The sequence below is a fragment of the Ruditapes philippinarum genome, unplaced genomic scaffold (genome assembly GCF_026571515.1).
Source record: "Ruditapes philippinarum isolate M1 unplaced genomic scaffold, ASM2657151v2 ctg2002_1_1_1_1, whole genome shotgun sequence".
Taxonomy (NCBI): Eukaryota; Metazoa; Mollusca; class Bivalvia; order Venerida; family Veneridae; genus Ruditapes; species Ruditapes philippinarum.
This window is the reverse complement of record NW_026861522.1, coordinates 269,677-278,235: the sequence shown is the minus strand read 5'-3', so window position 1 is coordinate 278,235 and position 8,559 is coordinate 269,677. Positions and strand designations below refer to the sequence as shown.

The following is an 8,559-nucleotide window of genomic DNA, read 5'->3' as shown; positions in this document are numbered from 1 at the left end:
GGACAGTGATTCTCATTATGTACACGTAGTAAAAACAGAAAATAAAACAAATGTTTTCTGAATGGGAGAAAGCTATAGCTTAGATATTTGACTTGAAATGTTGTTTGGTGGACCTGTATCAAGATTGTTATTAAACCCTTGGGTCAAAATTATGCCTTGCCCAAGGGGACAGTGACCTACTTTCTTGTCCTTTGATGTACAGCAATGACATTTTGACCATGTGCACAGTTTTAGTTGTAAAATTGAACTTTGACCTAGATTTTGATGATGTGACCTACTTTCTTGTCCTTTGATGTACAACTATGAAATTTGAACCATGCGGTGGCATAGCATTTTTCTCAAATGCAATCTTGTTTTAGATTTATCTCCCCTTGAACTTAGAATTTTCCTTAAAAAATATTAATTTTCACTGTAACTTATTTATTTCTTAAGGAATCAACTTCATACTTCAAATATATGTTACTTATTATTAACCACATGTAATGGGACAAGGTTCATAACTCTAGCACCAAAATTGCAAGAATTATCTCCCCATAAACTTATATTTTTTTAATTGAAAAATGCTATTTTTAGCTCACCTTGCACAAAGTGCAGGTGAGCTTTTAGGATGGCCAACCAAATGGCGTCCGATGTCCGTCCACATTTTATTCAGACGACATCTTCTACAATACCACTTGGCCAATATTAATGAAACTTGGCAGGAATGCTCATTGTATGAAGCTCTATCAAGATTGTTCAAAGAATGTCATTCCATGCTAAACTCTGGTTGCTATGGCAACTAAAAGAAAAAACTTAAAAGTTCTTATACTTCAAAATGGAAAGGGCTAGAGCTTAGATATTTCTCACAAGGCATTAGCTTGTTAGTTCCTACAAAGTATATTAAAATTATGGTCTAAAGCTGAAAATTGGTCTCTATTTTGGGAGTTAAAGATTTTTTTTATTTAAGGTTATATAGACTTTCTTTGTAGGGATAAATTGAGACAGTGTATCTTGTATTATTTGTCTCAACAAACATTGTAATGAAGATTTTTCTATTAAAGCATAAGAAGGATGAAAAGTTTGTTGAATGTGAATGTTAATTCAAAACAGAGTCGATCAGAATAGCACAAATTTGAGAGCTACAGTGAAGTTGATTTCCCCATTCAATAAGGGATTTTTCCATTAATTTTGTAATATCATCAGAAAGGAAGACTGTGTCATTTCTGGAATACAATTGTAAAATATTTCGGTTCTTGACAATGACTGGCACATTTTATTGTGTATGAAATTGCACAAAGAAACGACAGTGAACAAAAAATGTTGTTTTTTTCCACAAAAATTAGTTGATTAAGATAAAAGTTTAATTTACAGTACGGATATTACATTTTTTATCCTTCTGGTTTGCGGGAAAAATCATATAGCAGCTAGCTACACCGCACCTACTGATGAACGAATTATGTCATAATATTTCATTTTGAGAACAAACATACGATTCGAATCATCAAATAATGCATATCCAATCAAACCAACAATTTTGCCTCAGAAAACATCTGTATCAATCTGACCTCGAGTTGAGATTATAAATTATACTAAACCGGAAGTACATGACGAAACGTCCGCCAACAAGAAAATTGAGAAATTTTGTAACATAAACTAGTATTTCACAACAAAGAAGTGAAGATGAATACAATTATCGGTGTGCTTCGTTGAAACAGGTATTTTGTTAACTATTTGTTAAGTATTAAGGCATGACATTCTGTATTTATGTAAATATCACCTCCCGACGTCCCGTGTTATGATTTATAAAATTATACATGCACACATGACTGTGTTATTGACCTCAATAAATGTTAGTGAAAATGGAAAAATAATTATGGTAATTATCCATGGTGCTAGTAATACTTAATTATCTTTATCATTTTGTTAACTAAGCAAGAAAAATACGTAATTTTAAAATAACTTAACCTCACAATATTATCAATTTATACTTGAAAATCTTCTCAAACAGTAATTTTTGAATTCATTATTGAAACATGAAAATGGTTCATGAAGAGATTAAAAGAGAGGAAAAAACTGAAATGACTCATGAAAATTTTGGTCAAACAGTCTGCCACGTGAAATTTTTATCTTCCTGAGATCCCTGCTAATTGTTGTTGTTGTTCTTTTTTTTTAGAAAGGGTGTTCTAAATTATGATAAACCACAGATGCTTGGGCCAACATGATACCCCTGAGTAAACACTATCAAAAAATATTTTGATATTTAAACACTAATGGGATATCTATTACAACTATAATACTGGTTTTCGAAAAAAAAATCATAATGAAAAAAAAATTCTGTTTACCATCCTGTATTGAGGCTTGATTCTGGGCAGGCAGGCCAATTGGTTGGGCTATTTTTCGTAACAGTTTTCTCAGCAACTACTTATCAGAGCCTCATGATATTTAGTATGCAGCATTAACACATTGTCCAATACCATGAGATTCGATTTAAGGTCTGTCGCTTATCCACTTCATGTTTACTGACTTAGTTAAATTCATAATAATGGTCAATGGTACGAATATTTCGTAACAATTTTCTCATTAGTTTAATTCATAATAATGGTCAATGGTACGAATTTTTTGTAACAATTTTCTCAGCAACTACTTATTACAGCCTCTTGATGTTTGGTATACAACATTGATATGATTTCAGGTATGTGGCTCATCCACTTTCAGTTTTCTGACCTAGTGAAATTTTCAGCATTAATTGTAGATGGAAGGAAATTTCCGTAACAGTTTTCTTAGCAACTACATATCACAGCCTCTTGAAATTTGGTATTGTGACTGCAAAGTTCAGGTCTATCGCTTATCTTCTTCGTGTTTACCGACTTTGTTAAATGTTCGATATGAATGGTCATTGGTAGGAAATTTTTGTAACATCACAGCCTCATGAGTCATGTTATTTGGTATACAAATGCAACCTGGCCATTTTTGTCTTTGACCCATTTTTATTGAAGTAATTTATCCAAATTTGTACTTCGCCTTGTTAATTATGATGTCATTGTTAAAATTTTCATGATGTAAACACGCCACAGGGAGTGTATTTTTTTAGCAACCTGTACATTAAAGAAAAGAAAAAAGAGGTATTTATATTTATTATATACTTATAAATGAAATATTGAGAAATATTGATGTAATAAAATGCGTATTTTCATTTTCCGTATTTTCACTGTAAAAATTTATTTTTCACTGCAGTGAAACATATTTTCCGTATTTTCGCTGGTGTCTTGCCGGACTACTTTCTTTTAAATTCTACCAGTACACAAAATTTAAGGGAATGTTTTTCAAATTTTATCGCAAAAAAGAGAAAAATGTACATAATAAACAGAAAATTCCAGTTTTTTCTATAAATACATGATTTATTTTCATTTTGTGGCATGAAAATTACCATATTTCACTTATGGCTACCGCCACTCATGAAATATTTATTTTCATACCACTCGATGAAAATAAATCATGTATTTATAGAAAAAACTTGAATATCCTCTATTCACTTGTTTGCATTCCTGTTGCTGTCGGCCAAAAATACATTACATTTTACACTAAACTTTAAATGACATTAAAGGATTTTATAAACCTGTTGTTTTTTTTTTAAAAGGAAAATACTTTATAAGATCTACCTAAGGTGAGCGATATAGGGCCATCATGGCCCTCTTGTTTACTATAACTTCTTTAGTTTAAAGGTATCTACCTCAAACTTCAAATACTTATTCCTAAGTATCATCAATACATCTTATGTGACAATGCAATATTTTCAGATTAATTTCTCTTTAAACTTAGGATTTTCTTTAAGAAATATTATTTACTACTTTACTTTTTAAGGTATCTACTTCAAATTTCAAATATATTTCTTAATATTACACACATGTTGTTTGACATGGTTCATAACTCTAGCAGACTTCCCTAAAGGTAAAAAATAAATGGGAGCGTCCGTGGCCGAGTGGTAAAGGTCGTTGACTTCAAACCACTTGCCCCTCACTGCTGTGGGTGCGAATCCCGATAGGGACTTTGGATTATTTCATGTGAGGAAGCTATCCAGCTAGCTTATGGAACGTCGGTGGTTCTACTCAGGTGCCCGTTTGTGCCTGAAATAATGCACGGAAGGGCACCTGAGGTCTTCCTCCACCAGTAAAGCTGGAACGTCGCGATATGACCTATACTGTGTTGATGTGACATAAAACCAAAACAAACAAACAAACAATAAAAAAAGTATCAGACATTCGGTCTGACAAACCATGAAAATCTGTCAGACCGAATGAAATTTAAATCAAAGGAAAACTCGTGTTTGTATTTCTAACCCAAACCAAAATCGCAAGCTAACATTGCAAGCTTGTCACAAGCTTGCTGCAAGCTTATGTTGCAAGCTTGCTACTGGCTAGTAATTGGAACCTTACGGCAAGCTTGCGATCAGTTATTTAAAAAAATCTGACTGCAAACTAGTTAATATTTAAGCTTAATCGTAAGCTTGCGCAAGCTTATTTGCAAGCTTGCGCAGGTTTATCCGCAAGCCTGCACAGGCTAAGTCGCAAGCTTGTGCATGTATAACTACAAGCTTAATGTATAAGCTTGCGCAAGCTTAATCGCAGGCTTGCAAAAACTGTAAACCCTATTTGGAAAGGGAGCTGCTACGTATAACAGTCTCTGAATCCTATATAACATGCAAAAAAAAAAGGCATTAATTACCATGATAAACTTATTTAATCATAAATTGTAAAAAGAAGCTGATGTTAAATTTTTAATATACCAATGTTTTCTTCCAATTACCATGGTGAATAGTCCAGCCTTGATGGAATGACATTGAAAAAAATCCAGCCTAATTCCAGCATCCCTGAATGTTCTTAAAATGTAAAATTCTGGGATGGAATTCAGCACAGGAATGTTTGGGGTAGAATTTTTATGAGTTTAACATGATCACATATTTCTTTCACAAAATTTAATTATACATATCCTTTAGTCCAAATACAGAATAGAACACACTACATTCACTATAACACAAACAGTTTTTTTCTAGCTGCAGGTTTTGGTAGGTTCTTGTTTTCTTAGAATTCAACACTTTGTTTTAAGCAATTATTTTGCTCTTAGTCTGTCAGTGACAAACTATTCAATCTTAAATTTGTTTTAAATGTTTCTGATTATTTAAATTACGATTTCTTTTATCGATGTCCATTTTTAGTCCTCTGCCAGTGTTTCCTAGAACTTCTTATGGTTGTGCTGACCTTTAAAGATAAAATTCATAATTAATTAAATACAGATGCGGTAATGAACTATGTTTTATTGCATAAATGCAGTTATATTACATATCTTTTAATAACATCAAATCTAATGTTTCAACAGTATTAACTATTAAATATTAACTATGCTTATTTTAATGTTTAAGAATTTCTCTGTATGAGAATTGAGAAAATTTGTGACAATATTTATTACCCAGTATGTATTTTTTCAAGAAAAGATGTGGAATAGAAAAGTATTGAGGTTTAATAATATACCTTTTCAGGATTAATACTGCACATCATTATTAAACACTGCCGCTATTTCTCACAGTCAGCACTTATGTCCCAGCCTGCAAATTATTTATGTATAGTGTAATTTTAGATTGTTCCATTGAAAACACAACACATACATGTAAAATAACAAATGATTATGATTGACCCTGTTCAGCTGTACAAAACTACTGATTGTACCATTTAGTCCTATTTAATCAAATTGATTTAATTTGTTTTATTTGCAGGAAATAAAAAAGATCTACTAACATGCCATTTAAACAATATAAACAATCATTAAAAAGAAATCATTGAATAATTTATATTTTACAGATTATACATGTATAGATTAAAAAGAATTATCAGAAAAACAAATGCATGAAGTTGAAAATATAAAAACAACCTTGATCTCTTGTTACAAATGTTAATAATTTGATATATAACCTGTTTCTGCATTAATGTAACTTAAGATTTATAAATACCTGATTCTGTTGTATATCTCCTTGTCCCAGGTGATTCTGATTGTTATCATACCAATACTTAAACACTTTAAAATCTTTAACAAAACAATATCTCCAAAACTGCTAAAAAATATCAAGTATATCCTCTGTAATTTGCTCTCTTTGCTGACCCAGATATATTAAAATTCAAATTTTACAACAGTTACTGTAAAACTGGACAGGTCTATCATTATGTAAAGCAGGGTTAATCTACTCATCATTTTAACTTTCATTCTTTGAGCGTAAAAGAAAATATCAAGTAGCTAATAGATATATAGATTTTAAAAATCATTACAAATTTTTGTACAAAAGACACATTCTGCATATGAAATTTATAATGTTATCTCTCCCCAAAATAATCACATGGAACAGCCTGATCTGTCGGAATGACCAGGGAGTACATTAGTCATGCATGCACAGATGGTCAATGAATTTTATCAAGGCTCTGATGTGTGTAGCGTAAAATCTCAGTGGATGTAGTATTTATTTTCCTAGATAAAAGCAATATATATTGATTAATTTAATAAAGAATATATATGAGATTATTTCATGCACTGTTTTTGTTTTGTTTATTTATTTATTTATTGTTATCCAAAAACATGAATTCTTAGAATTTAAAAATGGCAAGCAATGCAATCCCATCTTGATTATTATAGTGTCTGAATGATTGAATCACAGACTTTAATTAATTTATAGTTAAACTTAAAGCCTGTAATTAAATGGATATTATTTCATTGTACATAACTTCATGTAGATTTATTGAAATAATAATATGTATTTAACAATCAATTCATTTACTTCTTTTGCACAGACATTTTTTCTGAGATACCCTTTTCCAACTACATTAAATGTATAAAGTGTCAAATTTCAAATCATTTACAGTAACTTGCATTAAAATAAATGATGATTTTATATTTTTTTCGTAAATTTACAATACTGAGCTGAATATATAAAATACTAGTAACTAATAATAAACTTTAGCGTGGTAATCTAGTTTAAACTAGTTAATTATCACTGATACTATCATTTTTGGAATTTTTATGCTCCCCGAAAAATTTCGGGGGAGCATATAGTCGGCGCCCTGTCCGTCTGTCCGTCCGTCCGTCCGTCTGTCCGTCCGTTGTCTTGTCCGGAGCATAACTTGAAAACCCTTGGAGATAATTTGTTGAAACTTCATACAGTGGTAGAGGGCATCGAGGGGGAGTGCAGTGTCAAAGAACCATAACTCTATTTTGCCCGGTTTTTTGAATTATCTCCCCTTATAGAAAAATCTTGTCCGGGGGCATAACTCTAAAAACTATAAGAGATATCAACATGAAACTTTGTAGGTGAATAGATCTCAATGGGTAGATGTGCAGTGCATAAGAACAATAACTCTTTTGATCCTAATTTTGGAGTTATTGCCCTTTGTTAATTTTAATACTTTGAACTTTGTCCGGAACATAACTTGAAAACCCTTGGAGATAATTTGTTGAAACTTCATACAGTGGTAGAGGGCATTGAGGGGGGGTGCAGTGTCAAAGAACCATAACTCTATTTTGCCTGGTTTTTGAATTATCTCCCCTTATAGAAAAATCTTGTCCGGGGCATAACTCTAAAACTATAAGAGATATCAACATGAAACTTTGTAGGTGAATAGATCTCAATGCGTAGATGTGCAGTGCATAAGAACAATAACTCTTTTTGTCCTAATTTGGAGTTATTGCCCTTTGTTAATTTTAATACTTTGAACTTTGTCCGGAACATAACTTGAAAACCCTTGGAGATAATTTGTTGAAACTTCATACAGTGGTAGAGGGCATTGAGGGGGGGTGCAGTGTCAAAGAACCATAACTCTATTTTGCCTGGTTTTTTGAATTATCTCCCCTTATAGAAAAATCTTGTCCGGGGCATAACTCTAAAACTATAAGAGATATCAACATGAAACATTGTAGGTAGATAGATCTCATTGAGTAGAGGTGCAGTGCAAAAGAACCATAACTCTGTTAAGCCTTATTTTTGAATAATCTCGCCTTTTTAGAAAAAATCTTATCCAGGACATAGCTGTAAAACTATAAGAGATATCAACATGAAACTTTGTAGGTAGATAAATCTCAATGGGTAGATGTGCAGTGCACAAGAATCATAACTCTACCTTGCCTAATTCTGGAGTTATTGCCCTTTGTTTATTTTTACTTTTTGAATTGTCCAGGACATAACTCGGAAATCATAAGAGATATCATCAAGAAACTTTGTAGGTTGATAGATCACATTGATTAGAAGTGCAGTGCAAAGAACTGTAACTCTGCCTTGCCTAATTTTAGAATTATTGCACTTTGAACTTTTTCCACGGACATAACTCTGAAACTACAAGAGGTGTACTTTCCTGTGTCCAAAACCTATTTGGGGAGCATCACCCGGCTCAAACCGGGCTCTTGTTTTTTAATGTGTACACTTTTGACAAAAATTTTCTAAGTGTTTCCATTACTTTAACAAGAAATTTCTAAGTGTAGATTTGTACAAAAATTTTCTAAGTGTCTACTAATTGCAAGCTTGCGGCGTTGCAAGCTAAAGTACATCAA

General features: G+C 32.0%; 1 long non-coding RNA gene across 1 annotated transcript; it reads right to left on the bottom strand.

Moving 5' to 3' along the window:
- Positions 1-4,321: 4,321 nt before the first annotated feature.
- Positions 4,322-6,078, bottom strand: LOC132715921 (uncharacterized). Its single transcript, XR_009623744.1, has 3 exons — positions 5,981-6,078; positions 5,505-5,578; positions 4,322-5,234 (listed from the first exon to the last, which is right to left on the bottom strand). It is a non-coding gene; the product is annotated as an uncharacterized LOC132715921 (long non-coding RNA).
- Between the last annotated feature and the right edge of the window lie 2,481 nt (positions 6,079-8,559).